This window comes from Tamandua tetradactyla, chromosome 22 (genome assembly GCF_023851605.1).
Source record: "Tamandua tetradactyla isolate mTamTet1 chromosome 22, mTamTet1.pri, whole genome shotgun sequence".
Taxonomy (NCBI): domain Eukaryota; kingdom Metazoa; phylum Chordata; class Mammalia; order Pilosa; family Myrmecophagidae; genus Tamandua; species Tamandua tetradactyla.
The window spans coordinates 4,966,242-4,992,985 of NC_135348.1; positions in this window are offsets into that span (position 1 = coordinate 4,966,242).

Consider the following 26,744-nt stretch of genomic DNA (forward strand, 5'->3'; position numbering starts at 1 on the left):
CCATGCCTTGTTCTTGATTTAAGGGGGAAAAAGTCCATCTTTAATCATTATATATAACAGTGGGTTTTTTTTTTTAACTTTTTTATTAATTAAAAAAATTAACAAACAAAACATTAAGAGATCATTCCGTTCTACATATACAATCGGTAATTCTTAATATCATCACATAGTTGCATATTCATCATTTCTTAGAACATTTGCATCAATTTAGAAAAAGAAATAAAAAGACAACAGAAAAAGAAATAAAACAATAACAGAGAAAAAAAATTATACATACCATACCCCTTACCCCTCACTTTCATTTACCACTAGCATTTCAAACTAAATTTATTTTAACATTTGTTCCCCCTATTATTTATTTTTATTCCATATGTTCTACTCTTCTGCTGATATAGTAGCTAAAAGGAGCATCAGACACAAGGTTTTCACATTCGCAGAGTCTCATTGTGAAAGCTATATCATTGTTCAATCATCATCAAGAAACATGGCTACTGGAACACAGCTCTACATTTTCAGGCAGTTCCCTCCAGCCTCTCCACTACATCTTGAACAACAAGGTGATATCTACTTAATGCATAAGAATAACCTCCAGGATAACCTCTCAACTCTGTTTGGAATCTCTCAGCCATTGACACTTAGTCTCATTTCACTCTTCCCACTTTGGTCGAGAAGGTTCTCTCAATCCCTTGATGTTAATTCTCAGCTCATTCTAGGGTTTTTCTCAGTCCCTTGATGCTGAGTCTCAGCCCATTCCAGGATCTCTGTCCCACGTTGCCAGGAAGGTCCACACCCCTGGGAGTCATGTCCCACGCAGAGAGGGGAAGGGTGGTGAGACTGCTCGTTGTGTTGGCTGGAGAGAGAGGCCACATCTGAGCAACAAAAGAGGCTCTCTTGGGGGTGACTCTTAGGCCTAAATTTTAAGTAGACTTGACCTATCCTTTGTGGAGTTAAGTTTCATGTGAACAAACCCCAAGACTGGGGGCTCAGCCTATAACTTTGGTTGTCCACACTGCTTGTGAGAATATCAAGAATTCAACTTGGGGAAGTTGAATTTCTCCCCACTCTCACCATTCCCTGAAGGGGGCTTGCAAATACTTTTCCAGTCACTGATCAGATCACTCTGGGATTCACTGGGGCATCACTCTGGACAAACCAACAAAATCACATGTGCTACCTGAGATTCCAAGTACTTATGACATTCAATCAAACTATCTACATGAGTTATATTAGGAAATGCTCTAGTCAAAACATAAATTTTGTAACAAATAAACATTTTTTGCTTTAGTCTCACACATAAGGTGACATTTTAAAGTATTAATTATCATCTATTTTCAACACCCTGCAATAATGACATTCCTTTGTTCTTCCTCAGGCAAAAACATTTCTTAAATTTGTACATTGTACATTTCACTATTATTATACACTCTAGGCATTCCTAGATTATACCATCTCGATCTTTACCATCTATCTTTCTTTCTGATTTCATTTATGTCCCCAGTCCTCCTCCCTCTATCATTCTCACATGCAGGTTCATTCAGTGTTTTAACATAATTACATTACTGTTAGGTAGTATTGTGCTGTCCATATCTGAGATTTTATATTCAGTCCTGTTCCACAATCTGTGTCCCTTCAGCTCCAATCACCCAATATCTCACCCTATTTCTATCTCTTGATGGTCTCTGTTACCAAGGAAATATTCTAAGTTTATTCACTAGCGTCAGTTCATGTCAGTGAGACCATACAGTATTTGTCCTTTTGTTTCTGGCTAATCACACTCAGCATAATGTCCTTAAGGTCCATTCATGTTGTTACATACTTCATAACTTTATTCTGTCTTACAGCTGCATAATATTCCATCTTATGTAAATGTCACAGTTTGTTTAGTCAACTGTCTGTTGATGGACATTTTGGCTGTTTCCATCACTTGGTAATTGTTAATAATGCTGCTATAAACATGTAAATGTCCATTTGTGTCCTTGGCCTCGTGACCTTTGAGTAGAGACAGCATATACATGGGTCCTGTTTTTTAAACCACTCTGCCAGACTATGTCTTTTGATTGGAGAGTTTAATCCACTAACATTCAGTGTTATTACTGTATGGGTAGTGCTTTCTTCTACTATTTGCCTTCTGGATTTTATATGTCATATCTAATTTTCCTTCCTTTTACCTTTACTCATAGTCTTCCTTTCTACACTCTTCTCCACACCTCTCTCTTCTGTCTTCGTATCTGTCTCTAGTGTTCCCTTTAGTATTTCTTGCAGAGCTGGTCTCTTGGTCACAAATTCTCTCAGTGATTTTTTGTCTGAAAATGTTTTCATTTCTCCCTCATTTTTGAAGGACAATTTTGCTGGATATAGAATTCTTGGTTGGCAGTTTTCCTCTTTTAATAATTTAAATATATTATCCCCACTCTCTTCTCGCCTGCATGGTTTCTGCTGAGAGATCTGCACATAGTCTTATTGGGCTTCCCTTGCATGTGATGGATTGCTTTTCTCTTGCTGCTTTCAAGATCCTCTCTTTCTCTTTGACCTTGGACATTCTGATTATTAAATGTCTTGGAGTATGTCTATTTGGATCTGTTCTCTTTGGGGTACGCTGCACTTCTTGGATCTGTAATTTTAAGTCTTTCATAAGAGTTGGGAAATTTTCAGTGATAATTTCCTCCATTAGTTTTTCTCCTCCTTTTCCATTCTCTTCTCCTTCTGGGACACCCACAACACGTATATTCATGTGCTTCATATTGTCTTTCAATTCCCTGAGTCCCTGCTCATATTTTTCCTTTTTTTTTCCTGTAGGTTCTGTTTCTTGTTGGATTTCAGATGTTCTGTCCTCCGGTTCATTAATCCTATGTTCTGCCTCTTGAAATCTACCATTGTAGGTGTCCATTGTTTTTTTCATTTCTTCTACTGTGTCTTTCATTCCCATAAGTTCTGTGATTTGTTTTTTCAGACTTTCAGTTTCTTCTTTTTGTTCCTTCCTTGCCTTTTTTATATCCTCCCTCAATTCGTTGATTTGGTTTTTGATGAGGTTTTCCATGTCTGTTCGTATATTCTGAATTAGTTGTTTCAGCTCCTGTATGTCATTTGAATTGTTGGTTTGTTCCTTTGACTGGGCCATATCTTCAATTTCCTTAGTGTTATTTGTTATTTTTTGCTGGTGTCTAGGCATTTAATTACCTTAATTAGTTTATTCTGGAGATTGCTTTCACTTCTTTTATCTAGGGTTTTCTTGCTGGATGAATTTGTTATCTATCTGTTCTTTGACATTCTGTTCAGCTTTATCTGAACATTTAGCTTAAGTTTTGTTTAACAGAGGGGAATTTTTCAGTTCTTGTTTTCTTGTTTCTTGCCCTGCTTGTGTGGTACCTTTCCCCCACACACACTTAGGAGGGTCTGCTTAGATATTATAGACCCCAGCCAGATTTTCCCAGACCAAACTGGCCTCCTATCAGGAGGAAAGAGTCACCTGCATCGGTTTTCCCTGAGGGTGAGACCCAGCAGGTTGAAAGACTTCCCTGTGAAGTCTCTGGACTCTGTTTTTCTTATCCTGCCCAGTATGTGGTGCTTGTTTGACTGCAGGTCCCACCAGCATAAGATGATGCAGTACCTTTAATTATGGCAGACTCTCCCTGCTGGGGGCGTGGTGGAGACAGAGGAGAGGTTATAGGCTGGTTTTAATGGCTTCAAATTACCAAGCCCTGGGGTCTGAATTCCTTGATGGAGGGATTCCACCTGAGTTGGGCTTCACCCCTCCCCTGGGGAAGGCACAGGCTCCAGGTAAGCCCCCAAAAGAGCTCACTTCTGCCTATGCCTGGGGCAGTTGCAGCCTGAAAAGTCCTGCCTCTGTATCCAGAGGCAGTCAAGCCTTTGTAGATACACAGCCACAAAAACCTGTTTCCTTCTTTTTTTCCCCCTTTTTCTGTCAGTCCTGCCCCCTTGGTGCCGGGGCAAAAATGAGCAACCTCTGCTTTGATCGGGTTCAACTAAGCTGGGGGCCTATTTTTAGTAGTCAGAATTTGTTAATTAGTTCCACAATTGGCGTTTGATTGTGCCCAGTCACTGCTGCTGGTAAAGTCCTTTCCTTTCCCCTCTGGAAAGCGGCCTGTGGGGGAGGGGCGCCAGCCACCGCAGCTTTGGGAACTCACGGTTTTGGGGGGTGCTCGCAGCCGGTCCAGCTGGTCCAGACTGTGTGTCTGGTCACTGACGTGGCCCCAGGAGCTGTTCTTTACTGTTTCTGGTTATTTAGCAGTTGTTCTGGAGGATGAGCTAAAATGCACACGTTGTTAAGCCGCCATCTTGACCCAGAAGCCAACAGTGGGTTTTTAATAGATATCTTTTATAAGGTGAGGAAGATCCTGTTTATTCCTAGTTGAAGTGTTTGCAATGAAATGGGATTGGATTTTGCAAAATTTGTTTTCTTCATTACTGAAATGTGTGATGTGTGCTTTTTATTTGATTGATATAAAGGATTTCATTAGTCAATATTCTAAATTAGCTCACTCTTGGAATAAATCCTTTTGTTCATATTATATAACTCTTTCTATATATTGCTAGATTCAGTTTGCTAGGATTTTGTTAAGTATTTTTGTGGCTATAGTTTCTTCTCTTGTGACATTGTCTGATTTTGTTATGAATGTGATCATGGACTCAGAATGTTTAAGGCCATGTTCCCTCTTCTCCTTTTTTGGAATATTTGCAAAGAATTGGTAGAAATTATTCTTAAATATTTGGTAGAATTTATTGGTGACACCATCTAGGTTTGGATGTTTCTTTGTAGTTAGTTTGTTGATTACAAATTCAATCTCTTTACTTATACATTTGTGCAGATTGTCCTCTTCTTAAATCGGTTCTGATAGTTTGTCTCAAAAAAGTTGCCCACTTTATCTAATTTATTGCCATAAAAGTGTTCATGATATTCAATTTTAAGCTTTTTATTCCTGCAGAGTCAGTATTAATGTTACCACTCTCATTTCTGATTTCATCAATTTGAGTAATTTGGGGGTCCCTTTATTAGGTGTGTATATATTTGTACTCATTATATCTTCCTGATAGATTGGCTTCCTCTCATTACAAAACATCCCTCTTTATTTCTAGTAACATTATTATTTTTATTTTTTGGAGGGGGGCAGTGTATGGTCCAGGAATCGAATCCGGGTCTCCCACATGAAAGGCAGGCATTCCAACCACTGTGACAACATTACTTTAAAGCCTGTTTTGTCTGATTTGGGTATAGCCATTCCGCATTTCGGACACGTGCTCTTTTCCTTTTCTTTTATGATCGAATTACCTAAAGGCGCGTCAATTGTGCTGGTTTTTTCAAAGATCCAGCTTTTGGTTTCATTGATTTTTTCCCACTGTTTTTTTTTTTTTTACTTTTTTTTTTTTATTCTGTATTTCATTAATTCCTGTTCTAACCATTAATATTTCCTTCTTTCTGCTTTCCTTAAGATTTTTTTTTTCCTTAGGGTTAATTTTTCTACCTCTCCAGTCCCTAATTCTTTCTTATTATAGTTATTTAAAGTTATAAATTTTCCCTAAGCACTGACTCAGATGAACTCCATTTGATTGAGTACACTGTCTTAATTTTCATCAGTTCTACATATTTTCTATTTTTCTTTTGAGATCTTCTTTGTCACATTAATTATTTAAAAGTATTATTTAATGTCCACATTTTTTGAGTTTCCCAAATATCTTCCTGTTATTGATTTCTATTTTCATTCTGTTTTAGGAAGAAAACACACTTTATAATATTTCTAATCTCTTAGATTTATTGAGGTGCTATGTGCCTTTGAGAAAAATGTATAATCTACCATTTTGGGGTGTTCTACAGATGTGTGTTAGGTGAAGGTAATTTATAGTCTTGTTTAAGTCTTCTGTTTCTTGCTGATCTACTCATTGGTTTTTCTATCTATTATTGAAAGTGGGATATTGTTATTTCTAACTATTATTGTTGAATGGTCTATTTCTGCCTTCATTTTGGTCAGCTGTTGTTTCACATAATTTGGGGCCCCTTTATTAGGTGAACAGATTTGTACACATTATATGTTTCTGATAGGTTGGCTTCTTTTCATTATAAAATATTCCTTTTTAATTCTAGTAATATTATTATAAAGCATGTTTAGTCTGATTTTGGTATATTCATTCCAGGTTTGATATGCTTGCTCTTTTCACAAAATGTATTTTCCATCTGTTTACTTTCAATCTATTTTTTAATTAAAAAAATTAAGTATGAGTTTAGGGTAAACGTTAAATGCTTTAAATTGTTTAGACGTGTAAACCTAAGATGTATGCTAAAAATAACACAAATAACAGGATGGAGGAAATGGAAGCACACTTTTATAAAGTCCTCATTTTACATGATATGGTACATAATATATGTTGAAGCTAGATGTGATAATTTGAAGGTGCATATTGTAAGTCCTAAAGTAACTACTACAAAGAAACAAAACATGCAATAATAACCTTATACTCTCAGTACAAAATAAAATATTTTTTTATTTTACTTTGTACAAAAAAAAGTAATAAAAAATCCCAAATTAGGCAGGCAAAAAGAATTAAAAAGTGCAACAACTGGAAAAAAACAAGATGGTTTACCTAAACCCCCAAATAGTGACATATACATTCAATAAAAATCACAAATATAAGAGATTGTTCAACATAATAAAATGCAGGCCCAGATATATGATTATAATAAGAAGCACAGTTTAAATATCAAAGTTTAATATTTATAAAATTGATTAATATACACAGATAAATATTAATCATAATAAAATGGAGTGGCTATTCAAGTATCAGATGGATTAGAATTCACCTCAAGGACTATTAACAGGCAGTTAATAAAGTAGTTAATTTATAAAGAAAAAACCCTTAATGTTCTTGCAATAAAGCAAGAAATAATGCTTCTACAAAATTCATAATGCAAAACTGACAGAAGTAGAAGGAGAAAAAATATAAATCCACAATTAGAGATTGAGATTTCAGTGTTCCTCTCTCAGTAATTGATACCAAACACAGACAGAGAAACAGAAAGTACATATAAAAGATGTGAATAATACAATCACCCCAACTAACATAATTGATATTTATAAAACGCTGCACTCAACACCTTCAGATATGCATTTTTCAAGTGCATTTGGAACATTCATTAAAATAGACCATATACTGGGCAAAAAAAAAAAAACAAAAAACCTCAATTAATTAAAACTATTGAATTCATACAGTTTGTTCTCTGACTACAAAAGTATTGCACAAGAAAAAACATTTCAGAAACATTTGGAAGATCCCTAAATATTTGAAATTAAACAACATGCTTCAAATAACATAGCATTCAGAAAACTTTAGAATCTCACAGGGAATTAAGAAAATATTTAAAATGATATAAAATGAAGAACATTTTAAACTAAATGTTTATATTAGAAAACAAGAAACATCTCAAGATAATGGCTTGATAAACTTAAAAAAGCACCAATGAAATCTAATATATTTTAGGACTAACAAAACAGCAAAATGGGAGAGGAAGTTAATGAAATATTAAATAGACAAAAAAGGTGTAAAAAGAAATCAAATGATTCTTTGGAGAGATAATGAAATAGATGTAACTGATGAACATTTAGATAGAAAAGAGTACATACTGCATGATACGTGTTGAGGAAATTCTGGAACTGGAGAATAAATCTAGAGTGACAGCAAGCTGATTGGTGTTTTACAAGTTTGAAGTAAGAAATTATTTCAAAAGGATACAATGGAAATTTCTGGGGTGATGGACATGTTCTCCTGCTTGATTGTGTGGTGGTTACATGGGTGTATGTTTTTGTCAAAACTCTCGCTGTGTAGTAGACTTATAGTACATATTTGTAAAATACACCTAAATAAAATTGACTTGAATAAATGAGCAATACGCATGCATTTGGGAATCATTTCTGTATTGAGATTGACTGGTACTTTGAAATACAGTGTTATTGTAGCAGCAGGAGAAGTGGCATGATTGGAGTGCGTCATTTCTATGACCTAATACGAAGTTAACATCTATAAATCTAATAGCACTCCAAAATAAGAACTTTATATAATTATGATTTTATTGATAATAGTAGCTAAAATAATTACAATCATGATTCATCTTTATTATTTGAATTATTGGATACTATGAAATGTTATGTGGCCAATTTCATTGGCTGACATTTTAGCCTTCACAACAAAATTCACTTGAAGACAGCTCTTCTGTTTCCACTGAAAATGCATATTCTAGACTCAGGAAAGGTGTAAATCATCCCTTTCAGTGTTTATCAAAATGTGCTGTTCTGCAGCTTCTATTTTCATTCTTACATTTTCATTTCCAACCCAAAATTTCCATAATGCATTAACACAAAATCTGTGACACCATGTTTGCAAGGGGCCCAAAAATCATTGTCAATAATTTCTTTAAATTTTAACGAAGTACATTTATTAGCCAAATAAAATTAAAAAATTAAAAATTCATTTTTAAGTTGAAAATTAAATTTGAACTTCTACTTTCCATTATATGTTATGGATACCAGTTCATTTTCAGATTATTTTCTTCAAGTATATGACTTTTTATTTTCTTAATACTTTATCAATTATATTTCCTGCATTTGGTATGCTGCACCATTTCTATTATTTTTCTCAAAGCTGAATTTCTCTTCACCTCTCAAAGTACCTTTCCATTTAAAGGTACTTAGCCTTTTCAAACTTCTTCCAAGCCATCCAAATAAATCTGCTTAATAAAACAGACATTCAAACCTATGAAGCTGAATTTATTTGAACAGGTATTTGTCTAAGTATAGTTTTATTTAACTACTGCACTAACTATAGTTGAATATTTACACAAGTGTTAGTAAAATAGAAACAATAATTTTGTCCTCATTTCTTTCTTATAGTTTAACCCCCATGTTGTAATAATTTACAATGTATATTATCATTTCTGAAAGCAACTGTAATATGCAATTAATCACCAATTTTTCTGACCTTAGATTCATAGACTTATTCAGAATACCATATGTATTGGCTTCATGATATCATTCCTTTTAGTAATTTTATTTTAAGCCAGCTAAAGTACATATTCTTCAAACAATACAACTTGTATATAAAAATAGAATTATTGAGCCAATAGCAAATGTTAAGCATCCTATAGTATTGATCATGCCTGAAAATGCTAAAAGTTTTACTGAAACCCAAAAATGTCTTCACAACTATTTATGAGAGTACAGAGATTGGTGTTGAGATGTGTTCTAGTTTGCTAGCTGCCAGAACGCAACACACCAGAGATCGATTGGCTTTTAATAAAAAGGGATTTATTTTGTTGGTTTTTCAGAGGAAAGGCAGCTAACTTTCCACTGAGGTTCTTTCTTACGTGGAAGGCACAAGATGGTCTCTGCTGGTCTTCTCTCCAGACCCCTGGGTTCCAACAACTTTCCCCGGGGTGACTTCTTTCTGCATCTCCAAAGGCCTGGGCTGAGCTGCAAGTGCTGAGATGAGGAATGCCGTGCTGCTAGGCTGTGCTACATTGCGCTCTCTCAGTTAAGTACCAGCCAATTAAGTCAAATGTCACTCATTGCAGCAGACACGCCTCCTAGCTGACTGCAGATGTAATTAGCAACAGATGAGGTTCACATACCATTGGCTTGTGTCTGCAGCAACAAAACTAGGTATGCTCACCTGGCCAAGTTGACAACTGAATCTAACTAACACAAGATGTTTTGTGTATACTTTGGGGATAGGTTTATCATGTAAAGTCTGTAAAGTTTTCCTATATTCTGCTTTAAAGCACTTTTCCTTTTGGTGCTTCATTGTAGAGATAGCCAGTACCCATTAATTTTGTGACTCTATCTTATGATTGCTATATGTTTTTTTTCCAGTGCTCTTGATTACAGTTTTAAGACCATGAACATTAATTTTTATTGATTCTTAGGTCCTCTATGCCAGCTCCCAATGCCTACAGGCATCTTCTGTTGAAGCTGCTGATACTGGGAGCAATCACAGCTAAATCTTTCTCTTCCTTTTATAAGACAGCTCTGTGCCAATGCAGTTTTGTGATTGGGCCGCATTCTTTGCTTTTAGATAATTTACTTATATATTTACTGCATGCAGCATATTAAAACTTTCACACAGTAACCCATGCTAAGTAGTCAACCTACCAACAGTGAGCAAAGCTTTTGATTGATCTAGAGACCCTGCTCATTTCTCTTAAATAATAGAATAGATTTGTTTTGAAAACATATCCCATGGGCCATGTACTGAAGATTTAAGTCCAAATCTTAGAACTGTAACAATTTCCTTCCCTCTCATTATATAGGCTTGTTTTTCTCCCACGGATTTCCTTACAAAAGTACCAATCACAAGCAAATTACCTTAAACAAGAGGAAATTTCTTTTACTTAAGAAAACTAGTTTTAGCAAGAACAATTTAATTTCAACAGTGACAGGGACTAGTTTGTGTTTATTTGCAAAGACAGTCTTACTATCTGCCAGACCCACAAGGTTGTAAATGAATATTAATCCAATAAATGAGACAGGGAAAAGATTTCAAGAGGGTTTTGCTCTAATGATGTGATAACAAGAGCCTCTGATTCCAGAAACCCTAACAATTATTGCTTTAAATCAGACAAAAGATTTAACGAACTGAATGGCTGTCAGAAAGAAAATTTAACAGAGTAATTGATATGCCTGAGTATTTGATATAGTTCCTTTTTCAGCTGCAATTAAACAACAGAGTTGGAAGAGATTTGTAAATCAGCTAAATTCTGGGATTAACTGATGGTATTTGTTAGCACACTGCCATATGTCTAAAACTGGCTTAGGAGGGAAGTAACCAAGATTTTAAGGGAACTATATGTACTTGTTCTTTAGTTTTGCTGACACATTTCTCCAATCTACATTTGAACTGAGGACTATATTTTACTCAAGACAATGATTGTGATGTAACATCCAGTGGGATGCTAAATTTTTAGTTTTGTAGAATGTTGTGCCAAGCAAATTTTAAACAGTTCAGGCAAGTGAATATATTTATGAAACAATTTATAATAATTGGGATAGTCATGGATTACTACAAAGTCCATTTTATAAATGAATATTTTGATGCACTGAAAAGAAATCTGTCTTTTTTTTTTTGCAGAACCATGCAAAATATGTTATTATTGATTAATATAAATTTCAGGATAATGGTAAGGAAAGAAGTGGAAAAAAAATCTGTCACTCTGCTTAGAACAGACTCCAGCTAACACAAACACACACACACAGAAGCACCAAAATAATGTCAAAACAATTTCTTTAGGAGTAACCCACTTATGTGAAACCTTAAGATAAACTCAACAAAAATAATTTATTAAAACCTATTTTACCCATAGAAAAACTTCTTACTTTGTTAACAATGAGCCACTTAGTCATTTTTGTAAATTCTAACTTTACTAGGATGAAAGTAGAAGAATGAGAGATTTAAGTTAGAGTGACTGGTTCTATATATTTGGACTATTTCATCAACTATAGTACTTGTATTTATTTTACATATTACAGAAAAATAAATACTTTTATCCATTCTTTGGATAAAATTTAGGATTATTAGATTAAAGCAATTGTAATGCTACTATTTGAATGTAGCAAACCATTATAATGATGCACATTTATGCAATGAGAAGATGTCTGAGTGAAACATCCAATCATCCTCTACTAGCAAAGGTATGTGAGCATTTCAAATACAATAAAGTCAGTCATAGAATTAATTAGCATCTCTACACTGAATCTCCCTTTCTTCATCTGTGTTATTAAATAACACCACTGTTTAAACATATATTAAACGCAAACCTTGACAATTATCTATGACTGTTCCATATCTCTCCGCTCCCAACTGCCCCATTGAATCTACGTTCAAAGTCTGTCTATTCCATCTCAGTGGTGGTTATTTCTTACCACCAATATTTATCATTCAGATCTTGTTCCCCTTTTCAGTAAAACTTCACACTGTGTTCAGGATGATCATTTCAAAATGCAGATTTTTTTTTACCATCACCTACAGACTAAGTAAATTTCAAATCTTAAAATTTTGCCCATTTCCCATTTCTTCACCTCACCCCTCTCAATCCCCCCCTCCCTTTGTATCCTGTTCTACATCTGCACCGAACCTTTCAAATCACTCAAGGAGTCTGTGCTTCCTTTTGTCTCCCAGTCTTCACTTTTTTTCAGCAGTTTGCCTAGAATAGTACTGCTCAGAGGTGGTCTTTGAATCAGTTAACTCCCAATCCTTTATGATGAAATAAGGAGTTTGCACCAGAATATCAATCATATGTACCTAAGCATAGAATTGGGCTTAGCTGGCATTTACATACATATGCATATTTGTGCACATACTCTCACCACATATAAATACAAACGTGTATGTGTGTATATGAGTATATGTGTGAACATACACATGCAGAGGGGGAGAGAGGAAAAAGGGAGAAGGACTTTCTCAGTGAAGGAAGAATGACACTGATTTATATTCAAATTCCAATAAAGGTGCTTTATCTCCTCTTGGACCACAGTTTTGACTCGCACTGACTGAGAACACCATTTTTTACACGGGTAGCCCCAGCATAGGTAAGAGCAGCCATTAAACTTGACATTTTCAGGGATAGATTTCAAATCTGGGCAGTATGACCTGTCTATTCATACCATGCATGTGAAGCTTCCTTCTGGCTTTTTTGGGGGGTGAGAGGGACTCGCAATTTATCCTTTTTATTCCAGCATAGACATTAATAGTGTATCTTCTCTCCTAAAATTGTTTGTGTTTGGACAAAATTATATAACATTATGTATGCACCATGTTAAAATAATGCAATGTAAAGATTCTAATGAGACATTAAGCTCAGGGAGGAGAGTAATTGTATCTAATTTGCATGTATTTTTAGAGTCTTATGCTGTCTATATGTTTTTAATAAATACTAAATAAATAAATGTTGAATGAATCTGCAGTTTGATTTGGCATTGTTCTAGTTTGCTAGTGGCCTGAATGCCATATACTAGAAATGGAGTGGCTTTTTAAAAAAAGGAAGATTTAATAAGCTGCTAGTGTACAGTTCTAAGGCCGAAAAAAGTCCCAATTACACAAGTCTATAGAAATGTCCAGTCTAAGGCATCCAGAAAGGAATACCTTGGTTCAAGAAGGCGATGAAGTTCAGGGTTTCTCTCTCAAGTGAAAAGGCACATGGCGAACACAGTCAGGATTTCTCTCTCATGGTTGCAAGGGCACATGACAAACATGGCATCATCTGCTAGCTTTCTCTCCTGGCTTCCTTTCATGAAGCTCCCCAGGAGGCATTTTCCTTCTTCATCTCCAAAGGTCGCTGGCTGGCGGACTCTGCTTCGTGGTGCTGTGGTGTTCTCTGCTCTTTTGGAATCTCCAACTTTCTCCAAAATATTTCCTCTTTTATAGGATCCCAGTAAACTAATCAAGACCCATCTCCACTTAATGCAGTTTAACAACCACTCTTGATTGAGTCACATCTCCAGGGAGATGTTCTAATTACAGTTTCAAACATGCAGTACTGAATAGGGATTAGAAGAAATGGCTGCCTTTACAAAATGGGATTAGGATTAAAACATGGCTTTTCTAAGGTACATACATCCTTCACACCAGCACATTTCACTCTCTGGACCCTAAAAAAAGACATGTTTTTCCCATACATAAAATACATGAATTCCATCACAATATAAGAAATTCTTAAACCGTTTTAGTAGCATTACAAATACAATACAAGGTTAAAACCCGTACAAAATCTCAAAGTTAGTTACAGGCATGGTCTGTCCTAAAGCAAAGTTCTCCTCTGACTCGGGGCTTGTGAAACTCAGGAAGGAACACAGGGGCCACTGGACCCATACATTTTCAAAAACCTGCAGGGCAAAGTCCGTTAGATTTTGAAGTCTGAGAGTCATTTATCTTTGGGGCTTTAGAAAGTGGCAGTCCCACCCTTTCCAAAGACCTACGCAAAGGCCTGCCTCTCTCTGAATGCAAACTTGGGGGATATTGGGGAGACCACTTTTTTCTCAGCTCCACCCTCTCCAAGCATCAGGGCTGCACCCGGGCTCTCTGCCATCTCCAGGGCACATGCTCAACCCCTCCATATGAAGGCAGTCAGGCTCTCCCCAAACCTCAAGGAATGTGCTTCACCCTCTCCAAGGCCTGAGGCCGCATGACACTTCCACTGCAACCAGGTGGAAGGCCCATCTTCTGCCTTTGGGGCAAACTCACCCTCTCCACGGGCTTGGGTGGGTGATGCTCTCCTGGCCCAAGGCATCTTGCCTTCAGACCTTCGTCTCCATGGTTTTGCCCCTGAAGTTATTTTTCCTCCAATGCATCCCTTCCCTGAACCCCCTAGTCCAGACTGGCAGTGCCTCTGTTTATACAGGTCCCACAACATTTCGTTGGCTTTCTATGCAGGAGCCTGGGATCATGCCCATCAGACATAAGGAGTTTCCACAAATCCTTCCTGGATAACTCCATGTCCGAGCCTGGCTTTCTCTGAAATGGCTGGCTGGTTCCATATTTGACCAAATCCTCACATGGGACACCACTCTTTTCAGTCTTCCCACCTGGAAGGCCAGAATTTTCCAGAACATCAGTTTCTGCTTTCTTAGTACCCAAAAGTTCAGTTCTCAGCTTATCTCTGTCACATTTCACTATGAGCTGTGAGGAGAAACCAGGCTTTGCTTTCCACATTTAATTTGGAGATCTCTTCTGCTAAATATCCAAGTTTATGGCTTTTAAACTTACCTTCCAGCAAAGCCACTAGTCATGTATGTAGCACATACATTCTTTCAAACCAGCACAGTTATTAAGAGAAAAAGTTCTCCTATAAGATAATGAGAAATGTTTAAGAATTATAACACATGATGTAATTTAAATTAATGTTATATTGAGAAGGAGTGCTGCTAAATTGACTCTTCTGGGGAAAAACTGACTGATTTTGTGGCATTTGTCAATTTTTGCATTGTAATGCTTCCATTTTGGCCAATATCAGGCTAACATGCCATCACTGAAGTCACACTTGCAGAGAGAAGCAAATACTTGATTCTCACAAGTCAGAATTAACCAGTTTCAGTTCACCAGTCATTTATGATATATAATTCTACCTCAGTGTTTCCTAAAAAGTAAGTCTTATCACTTCTATACATTGATACACTGTTGGAGGTAAGGATGATTGGAAAAATTTGTGAAAATTTGTGAAATTTTTGATTGAATTTATCTTTATTTACAGTCTCTCTTTAGTTTATTCCCAGGATTGATTTTTCTTCCTTCACACTGGGGATACATTTTACATCACAAACTCATTTCACAAATCAAATCAGAAAAAAAAAATGAAATCAGTAAATATTATATTATCAATGAATTTTAGTCTATCTGTAGCCTTTCTTTACTTTTTCTCTATTTCTAATCTTCTAAATAATTTAAGGGTCTTCAACAGATTATAAATATCTTGAGTGTAAAACTTTGTTCTTTATTCAGATGCATTGGACACTGATGTTGAAAGGAGAAAAGCCAGAAACAACTACAACTCACATACTCATAGACACACTCACACAAACATGTACATTTCAGAAATTTTATTCTGTTTGGAACAAGCATTTAGCAATCAATTATCTTATTCTAGGTCCTGGAAACTTGATTTGATAAATTTTCAACCATTCTCTTCCATCGTTGGTTGTTATAGTTGCAAATGGCAAAACTGCTACTCAAACTAGCTTAAGGAAAAAGAGAATTATTCATTTATGTTAGACTTTGCTTTTTCTCTAAATGATGGTATGTCAATTCTGGAGACATGTAAGTGAAGAAGAGTATAATCATAATTCATCATGTTTAGAATTCACAAGCTCTTCTAATATATTATATTCTCCCTTTCATTACTCAACTTTTATCTTTATCCTTTTTTTCTGCTCCATTATTTTATGTATGTCATTAATTTAATCATTTTAACGCTATTTCATATCTAGTTTACATAAAATACACTTTTCTGATGTATTGGGATGCATTTGCACACTTTGTGTTTATATCTACTTCTGCTTTAAGAAAAGTTATTTATTTGAAAGCAAGTGTAATTTAGAATTTAGTTTCATCAAGAAAGCTCTTTCCAATATTTTGAATAAATATCTTCATAGAATATAAACAAACTATCAAGTTTAATTTGTTATTGGAGATCAGAATGAATTTATCAATATAACTGATCTATCTGCTACTGAATCAAAATTGCTCTCTTTCAATTCAATGTCTCAGTTTGGTATTTGATGTAAAGGATTCCAATGATAATTAGGCATCAAAATGATTATTTAATTAAAATGAGACTCTTTCAGTAAGTTTCAGTGTAATGTTCAACATCACATTGGCTGCGACAATAGACTTTCAGTTCCTATCTGCAAGGTTTGGATTCATTTAACTTATCTCAGCCTCAGTTTCCTTGTTTGCAAAATGGAAACAATAAGACTTCCTTCAAAGAGTTGCTGTAAAAATAGAATGAAATGCTGCATGTAAATGACTTGGAACATGTTGACACATATTTCAGCTTAATAAAGGTTAGCCATTATTGCTTTCATGGAGATCTCCAAAAAGGAAATGTGTAAGTATTAAAGCAAGGATTACAGATTTTAAGTAACGTGAGCAAAACTTACTTTTCTATTAAAAAATGGAAATTGCAGGAAAGTACTTTCTTCTAGGAGGGAACAAGAGGGCTATTACCAAGCAGGGGCACCTGGGACTTCTATAGTGCAGGTAATACTCTATTCTTTACTGGGGGGATTCAATTTGTAATTATTTGCTAAACTATACACATAAGATGCAGCATAAGATGCATGGCTCTTTCTACATGTGTATTTCACTGCAAAATGAATACATATACATATTCATCTTAGTGATGCATTGGAAAATATGCACTATTTACAGAATTATATTATACCATTAGTTTAAAATACAATTCCTTGAGAATATTTGCCTGACGTTTGAAAATCCCAGATGTACAACTAAAGTATATTAACTGATTTGCAGAAATTTCAGGCATTGATATTAGGAAGTCTGAGTTATTTTCACTTTAATCAGATGACATTGATGCTCCAGGGACTTTTGCCAATAGGAGAATAAAAGAAAGCACAGTCCATTAAAAAGAAATAAAGTCAATGTGGAATTTTAAAAGTATAAGTGGCCATTTGCAGCAGCACGACAATGCTGAGAAGAGAAAAATGAATTTCAAAAAATTATATGGAATATCATCCTAGTAATATTTAATAACTGGCAGTGCTATTGCTTACCCTTTTAAGCTTCAGAGATTTAAAATTGGCAATGTGGAGTTCAAGCGACAATCTAATTGTCTAGCCTACTTAGCAAATCATTCTGGTGAAGGTCTGTATTTGCCAAAATACTGTATATAATTTTAGCTCCATTCCATTTGTTTTGATCCCTTTAAGTAATTAAACTCAATTTTAGATGACATTAGTGTTAAATTATGTTGGTAATTATAGCAATGATAAAACTCCAAGCTATTGATCTTAAGGATATTTGTACTTATCTTTTATTCAGTGTACTGTTTGAAAAGAATTTATTGCTGCCTGAGGCCAAAGTTGGTTAAATGAAAATTTTGAAGTTGGAATATCTGTCAATACCCTTTCAGAATCAGAAAAAGCTACTTTCAGTCTATAGTTAGACTGAAGCTCTTCGATGTTTTAATTTCCAAACTGTCAAACAAATACCATTCAAAGGGTTGTTTTAAACAATGGACATTTACTGGCTCACACTTTTGAGTCTAGAATTACAAAATCAAGGTGTCAGCAGGGTAATGTTTTCTCCACGAAGACCATGGCATGCTGAGGTTGGCTACTGGGGAACCTTGTCCCTGGTTTTTCTGACCCTGGCAATGCATGTGTTTGTCTTCCCCTCTCTTTTCTGGGTTCCCTTGACTTCCAGGTTCTGGCTGCTCGCCATGACTTCTCTCTCTGTGGCCTTCTCTATAAGGCCTCTATTAAAAGGACGAAGACTCATCCTAATTCAAATGGGTCACATCTCAACTGAGCTTACTTTCAAAATGTTTCGTTCGTAATGAGCCCACATCCACAGAAATGGATTAAGACTAAGAACATATTTTTTTCCGGGGTACATAACTTCAAAGCACCCCAATATTATGCATGCTAATGAGAAAGAATGGATACTCTTTTCATGTATATCCAAATGTAAATGTTTTTCATATAAATTAAAATAACTACTAGTGGAAAAAGGAGGAGCAGAGAAAAGAAGAGGAAAAGTAAATGAAGGAATGGAAAAGAAGGAGAAAGAAAATGAAGAAGGAAAAAAGGGGAAGTTAAGAAAGAGGAAGAAGAGTATAAATTGAAGAAACCAATGAAATAAAAGCAAAAACAGGAAAATAAGGAGAAGGAGAATGAGAAAGCAGGAAGGGGGTGGGAAGAAGGGAAAGAGAAAGAGAAGGAAGAGAGAGAAGAAAAGGTAAAAGGAGAATTTGAACTTTTTATTGAAGACAAAAATTCAGTTTAAAAGGATTTTGGAATTTATTAAAACTATTCAGAGGAATAATTTATTGAAAAAATATGATTTACCTAGCCATGTAAATGGCCATTTAAATAGAGAAATTTTAAATATCTATTTTCAAGTGGCATGCACATTTTCAATAAAGTTTGACTATTAAAAACTCCCACTCTTTCTGATTATATTGAAAGTAGAGCCATATATTATATTGCTCTAATTATTCACATACTAGTCAAACTCAAGTCTATTTTCAAGCTTGTTTTAATTCATCTGTTTTATTGGCTGATGCCGACTATTTGGATGAATGCAACTTGTTTTACAAAATGTATCAAAACATGTATTTCTGTAAACATACCCACAAATCTTTAAATTATTGGTTCGGTTCTGCAAACCTCTACTGGATCCAATCACTAGAATCCAAGTTTATCCTACAATATGAGCCCACAATTCCTAGGGCCTTGAATACACAAATGCTTGAATACTGACACATAGTAGTAACTCAGTTAACATTTGTTGAAGAAATGAATCAAAGGGAAAAAGAAAAAAAGGAAGGAATATGAAATCTGTGTTCTTTTAAATGTAGGGTATAATACATTGGTTATATATTAATTTAGGATAGATATATCAACTGTATGGAGTCATTGTTATCTGTATGCATATTGATTTTATAACCTTTACTAAAATAAGGTTTAATGTATTAAAACTGAAGGTAGAGAAAATTAGAACTGTAGAATCTGAATATCATCCAATTCCTATATTTTTCTGATGTGAGATAACTTAGAATCCGGGATCACATATTTCTCATGATTAATAATTAGTTATAGATAATGAATAAGTTGGAAGAACATAGAAATTGAATTGCTCAGTTGATAAATCAAAATGTTGCTTAATCTGTACAAACTCACAAGGTCAGTAGACTATGAAGCAGAATTCGAATCATTATGCAATATATTGCCACTGACACAATTTCCACTAAAAATTCAGTTTTGGCCTACATGTAAAATGCAAAATTATGTTTTAAATCATTAGAATGTTTTAAGGATAAAAGCTTTTATATAAAGTATTTGTTTTTCTCTGCAACAGACTATTTCTTTAAAATTTTGAACCAAATAAACATTTTTTGGTTTAGTCTCGCACGGAAGTTGAAGTTTTAAAATATGAATGACCATCTATTTTCAACACCCCCTGCAGTATTGACCTTCCTTTGTGCAACAGACTATTTAACTGAAGATGCCAGTAGATGATATTTTATTCAGCCCAATATCCTTGCAAACCACTGAATTTAACCTCAGTAATTTTCTTCTCATTACAAAGTTATGGAGTGCATTAAATGCCACTTTTAATCAATGTCTTTTCTAACTGGCAAAATTGGCAGATAATGGCATCTAACATAGAAATCACAGGCAACTATTGCAAGGATCAATTTTGAATTCTCTCATTAACACATTTATGTCATGTAACATATGCACCCATGCTTTAATTTAATGAAATAAACATATATGAGAAAATAAAGCACTAAGATTTTTTTGTTGTTTTGTTTTGTTTTGTTCTGTTTCGTTTTAACCAATACAAGGACAAAGCAACAAGGTAATTCAATGCATCTGCATTACACAGGAGTCCCACTCAGGTATATTCTAAGTTCTTTCCACATGAATTCTTCTTCTAAATATCTTTATGCAAATCATCCATTACCAATTACTAAAGACCATCCAGAAAAAACCACGGATGCCATCTTTTCTGAAAATCACCCTTGCTCCCAACACGTCTGCTACCAATACTCTCAGTTTTTCCAGCTGGAATATTACCTTGCAGGGGAGGGAATTAAAAACAATGATCTGTCACTCAAAAGAGTAGCTCTCAGAGTGATACATAATTATGATTTCTCTGCCTTGGGAGTCCTTAGATGTCCTCATTGAAGGACAGGCTCTTCTATGGGTGAGACCTGAGACAGTTGACATTTGTTTCTAGAAATGATTCCTGTCACTATTTCTCAACGTTTCAAAGCTGGAGGAAGAAGATGCCTGGTTCTCAGAGAGGAACCCTCTCCCCTAAATTGGTGTCCCCTCATTTCCCTGAAGAGGTAAATCAGAATAAACTGTACCACAAGGTTTACTGAAGTGGGCATGATTTATTTGAAAAAAGGTAAAACCAGGTGGGAAAAAAAATAGCCCCACATTATTTATGAAATTTTACACCAGAAAGGGATGAGATTGTGATTATAAGCTAAAAAGAATGGGATGAGACACAGTAGTTTTTAATCCCCTTTTAAATAGCATTAATCCATGTGGGAGACCCAGGACTGATTTTAGACCCATGCACCTACCCCCTCCCCCACCCAAAAAATGGTGTGATCAAAATTCTATGATATATATATCACATATATGCCTCTGTGTAAGTATACATATAGAAATACATATATGCAGAGAGACACATTAAAAAAAGAACATTAATAAAAATTATCAGAAAAGAGACAACCATGCATTGTGTAGGAAAAAACGATGTGAAAGAAGGTATGAGTTAAATTTCTCAATATATAATTTTTATTTCTGTTTGCTGTTGAACCAGGTGAGTGCATTATATGGTAAAGGTAACTCTAAATTTAAATGAACAAAAAGTTACATTAAATTGGTCCTATACTGAAAAGACATAGATGGTCCCCACCTGAAGGCATGCTTATTTAATTATGCTATAATTCATTTATTTTACTACTCTTAGGAAGTATTTCTTGGGAGACTTGATTCATGGTTTGCTTTATTCAGAAAGCAATCCAAACGTGATATTTCCTGTAATGATGGTACTTTTTTATTTTTTGCAGTACTAAATTTATATTTTACTTGTTGTAGTAAAAATTTTACATGCATACCTTATATTTTCCTAAAATAAACTGGGATTGACAACAGTGTGTTCTGAATGTGGAGTGACCAGAATTTTTTAAATAGTGAATGTATGATATATGTATGACAGGTGGCTCAGAGAAATTGAAGGGATAGCCAATTGGCATTGATTTGGACACTAAAGAGAACCCAAGATCCAAGTGTCAGGGACTAAATCATGCACCTACAAAAGGCATATTTGGATCCCAACCCCTAACCCTGTAGGTGTGATTCCTTCCCAGTCTGCAAATAGGACCTTTGAAGATGTTATTTGTTGCAGTCTACCCAAACTGAAAGAAAATGAGCCTCAATCTAATATCATTGAAGTCCTAATTATTGCAAAAGGAATTGCACACAGAAAGAGAAGGCACAAGGAGCGGCCAAAAGCTGAAAGTCAAAGGAACGCAGAAAAGGACGGAAAAGACACTGCCATGTGCATTACCTATGATGAAAAAGCCAGGGAACCCCAAAGATTGCTGGCCAGCTAGAAGATACCAACCCCCAGAGGAAACAAGCCTTGTAACCTGAAACACTGAGCCAATAAATGCCTGTTGTTAAGCCAACGCACTGTATATAATTGTTTTAGCAGTCTGGAAACTAAAATGTCAAGTAATGCCTGGTGCAACACCTTCTCGTTTTGTTTCCTGCTATTTGCCTTTTTCACAAATTTCTCAAAAATTGGTTCACATAATTATTGTCTCAGTAGCGTGTTTTCCTCAATCTCATGTATGCTTACAAAATAGCTTTCTATCAATGAGATCACTGTAAAATACCTCTCCAAAGTGCTGGAGAGGTAGCGGTTGCTAACTATAAACAGAATACTCTGTAGAAAGCGTCTTCAGGCATTTACATGATTCCCCCCTTTCGTTTGGATAATTTGCTAAGTACTATATTCCACTTTTTAAGTTATATGTCCTTTTGCCTTTTTACAAAGGCCAAGCCTGGTTTCAAACTACCAGCGATATTACAACCCTGCTGAGCAAGAGACACTAAAATAGAGAAGACCTCTCAGAGACATGTTCAATATTGTTCCATGAAAATCCAGAAGAATTCAGTTCACCGTAAAGAAACATGTTTCTTCAGCTCATTGACCAATGCATTGAGATTAAATTAATATTTAATTGTAGTGATATTAAAAATGAATATTGTGATATTTTCTTCCCACATTATTTTTCTCCAATGTTGAATGTGACTTAAGCAAACACAAAATATTTAACAGATACTACCAACTGGAGACACTTTGTGCAGCAGTAGCCTTAGCATTAAATTTTTATTTTGGACTGAATTTGATGACATATTTTAGCAACAAGTGAGATGATACATTTTAACGGTTCTTTCTGAGTCTGATATGACTATGAGTAGAACCAAATACATCCAGAATTTGTAAGGAAGTCTGATAGGAACAATGTATTACTATGGTTCTGATTCACTGTTCCTAAAGCAGTTCTCAGGCTTATATTATTCTATGCATAGAAAATGACAATTAATTATTTCCTGCAGTGGTGATGTCATAGCTTGTCCTATATGTTAGCTCACATGAGTAATAAAAAGCATATTATTTTTGTTCACATTAAATAAAAAAGGATATTTTCAGATCACGGAAATTATTTTTCAAAATCCTTCCAAAATTAGTTGATGTTATTCTCAGTCCTTCTTTAACCGATCGTTTTATTTATTTTTGGAGAGCATAAAAATCTAAGAGATTTCTGAATATCAATCTCCCAAATTGTTAAAAAGCAATTGAAAACCATACTTTGACTTTAGTAAGAATGTGGAGTGACAGAAATGTGCCACTAAGAAGATTTAATAAATAAGAAAAAGACAAATACAGGTTTATACACATATATATTCACATGATTCTATGTCAATGTATCACTTAAAAGAGAATTAAGGATTAGAATAATTCTGTTACCTTTAAAGGTCTTTGCTCATCTAGCTATTCTTTCATAATTGAATATTTATTGAGAAATGTAAAAATTGGTGGTAAGAAAGAGATGAATAAAGGAATGCAAAAGGCTCAACTGACAAGAGGATATAAAATATATATACCAAGTTATCTGTAATACAAGTTTAAACAGAGGTGTGCTATAAAAGGCAGAAAAAAAAATGCATACCACGAAGTGAGAGACCAGGGTGTAATTTTCTGCGCAATACAAGAAGTAATTATTTTCTTGTATCCATACTGCTTTTATTGACATCTTGCCCTCTGTTTTGATTAGTGCCTAAACTTTGGATTTTAAGCTTTGATTTGGATAACTGTGATTACAAATTTCTTTTTCCTTTTTTTTTTTTTTTACCTATTTTGTCACTGTTCATTATTTTATCTATTGTCTTGGAGCAATAGACATTGTGAAATGTTGAAAAAATATAGTTCAAAGAAAATATTATGATAATTATATAATCAACAGGCTTCATTTGCGTTAAAATAATAGCATCTCTACATAAAACATATTTTATAAATGCCCAATATGCAATGCACTATAGGAAATCATATGTATGTTTTCTAATAGGGGAGTAGAGAAATAAGTGCAAATTATTACAATGATTTAACTGAGAATACAATAAGCAGACTTTTAAAAAAGGCATAGAAGAAGTTTATTGAGCTAAAGTAGCATGCATGCAGAGCAGCACCAAAGGAGATTTCTGCTCAAAAGGTGGGGCAGGTGAAGCAGCTTATATGGCTGTTTAAAGGAAAAGGGGAGTGAGGGAAGGGAGGAGTGAAGGAAAAAGGAGAGTGAGGATGTGTATGGGTTAACTTGTTTGGAAAGTCCTTGAGGAAAGGTCAGTTAATCAGCATCTTGCTGGAGCAGAATGTTTGTGTAAACTTGGGGACATCTGGTGAAGATCAGCAGACCCTCTGGTGCCAGCTTGGCTTATTCATCACAATTCCTCTTTCTTACCAGGGCAGATGCCTCTGTCAACACCTCAAAGGATCACTGGGATGTCAGCCTGGCTCAGTTAGCCTCTGTTCCTTCTTTGTAGGTCTATGGCTAAAATGGAAGCTCAAGCAGATCAAGAGAGTAAAATTATTTATGAGTCCAATTTCACACAATGCAGCATATGTGTTCTGCTTTCTGTTCTTGAATTTTTTAGAATTTCTAATCATGGTATTTGGGTCTTCCATAAAGAGAATGAAAATTCAAAATGCTTTGAGGTTGTGTAACATAATGATAAAATATATTTAGATCATGTAGATTGTTCAGATAAATTGCAATTAGTACTCTTGAATAAACTTATAAGAATTTGATTATTCGATATAACTGCTCTAGGTGTTGCTTTCAACATTTTTAAACTGGGGATAATTCTTCAGAGAACTGAAGTTAAGGGTGGATGGGATAATGAATGTGGAGTTAATGATCCTATAGTAAGCACCTTTAAATATATGTGTGAAAAATTTTAGTTTAGAGAAAGGAGATATTAAAACAGAAGTCTATACCAAATCACTATGATTTATAAATTTAAATAAATAAAAATTTGGAGAAATATTAATATCCATGGATTAATTGACTTGACAAGGTATATACACAAACCCAAATAATTTAACATTCACTTTTTTTCTTTTTTTGTCATGGGCAGGGACCAGGAATCGAACCCAGGTCTCCAGTATGGCAGGCAAGAATTCTACCACTGAGCCACCTTCACACCGCCCGACCCCAAATTATTTAGTATAGTACATGAAATTAATAAAGCTGCCAATTGATGAAAGTCTACATTATCTGCGCTTTTTAGGGCATTTTCAGCATTCATTAGAACAGTAGTTTTTTCTGTGTGTGTGCCTCTGTTGACCCATAATTGGAATCTTTGCTAAAACTGCAATGCTCGTGACTCACCCCACACTTGTAGAAGCATATTTTCGAGGTAGAGCCCGGAAATTTGCATTTTTAACTGACATCTCAGTAAATTCTTATGCACAGTAATGGTTGAAAACTATTTTTTAAATGCTATCTTTAAGAACTGTAACAGAACCACTTAAAGCAGATATTTAAAAAAATAAAATGCATGTATTCTTGATTACATCTCTAAGATTATTAAAAAATTAGATTCAGTGGGTACTACTAGATTTTGAACATCTCCATATCCATTCGTACTTTCTAAAGCACCATGCTATCCTTTAAAAGATATCTTTTATTCTCCTTTGAATTCAGGCTACTGTATTTATAAATGTGACCAAAGTGAGAACTATCATGTTTCCTTGTTAATTTAAATCTTGAGCAGAACGAAACAGCAAGAAAACTGAAAATGCTTAAGACATTTTGCCCTGTTGGTGGTGGAATTTTGACAGGATGAGTCCTGCTGTGAGACTATTGTTGCAGTTCCTATTTCTCAGCCTCTGGAGCTAAAGTGAGTGTACATTATTTTCAAACCTGCTCTTCAGTTATATATAAAGTCTGTAAGTCTTCGATATATAGACAGCATTGATTTCTGCCAAAAACAAATGAATGAGTAAGAACAACACAACAATGTTGAACAACAAAATGAATTCCTGTAAGAAGTGCGTGCACACAGGGATGTATGGAGTAAATTTCAATGATAGGGCTGAATGTGGTACAGCTATTTTCAAATTCAGAAAAAGGTTTCCTGGCAATTGTGGTATCCTGTAGCAAAATAGCTGATGAAATTATTGCTTAAGGTTACCTGCTAAGCAAGGAGGGTAAAGATCTGGGGCATTACACTTTCAAGAGAAAGTGTTCCAGGGGGACCACTGGGAAAAGAGTTCTACTGCTCAATCTTTATGACTTCCCAGTGGGCATTAGAATGCCTGTGGGGTTCTGCATAGTCCACAGGAATCCACAATAGAGTAATCATAATGGCAACCTCTCGGTTTTTGGAGTAATGCCATTTCTTTTCAACAATGAAGAAGACTCATTCTGAGAAAAAGCTTGTGATGGCTGCATTCACATGTCAACTTGGCTCATTATGGCGCTCTCTTGTTTGGCGGAGCACTCCTGGTCTGATTTTTACTGTAAGGGTACTTGATTAGGTGGATTTAAACCATTAGTGGGCTGATTCTTTCTATGGTTGATCACATCAACAATCAAGAAAGGAGGTAGGAGATTGGCTTCAGCAAGACGAGTATTCTCCTCTTTCAACCAAGAATTTCTGTATTGACTTAAAACAGCCTGCTTCTCCTGCAGAATTCAACATTACTTTCATTATAGTTTCTAATGGCTTCCCCTGGGGAATTTAACTTCATCTTCACTGGGCTTCTAACTTGTGGTGTTCCCTATGGAATTCAGGCTTGCCTGTCCCCATGATAGTGTGAGTCAATTCCTAAAATAAATTCCTTGAAATTTATATACAAATACATATATTCATATATTTATATACACAAATACATATAAATATATTTACAAATGTGTACATATG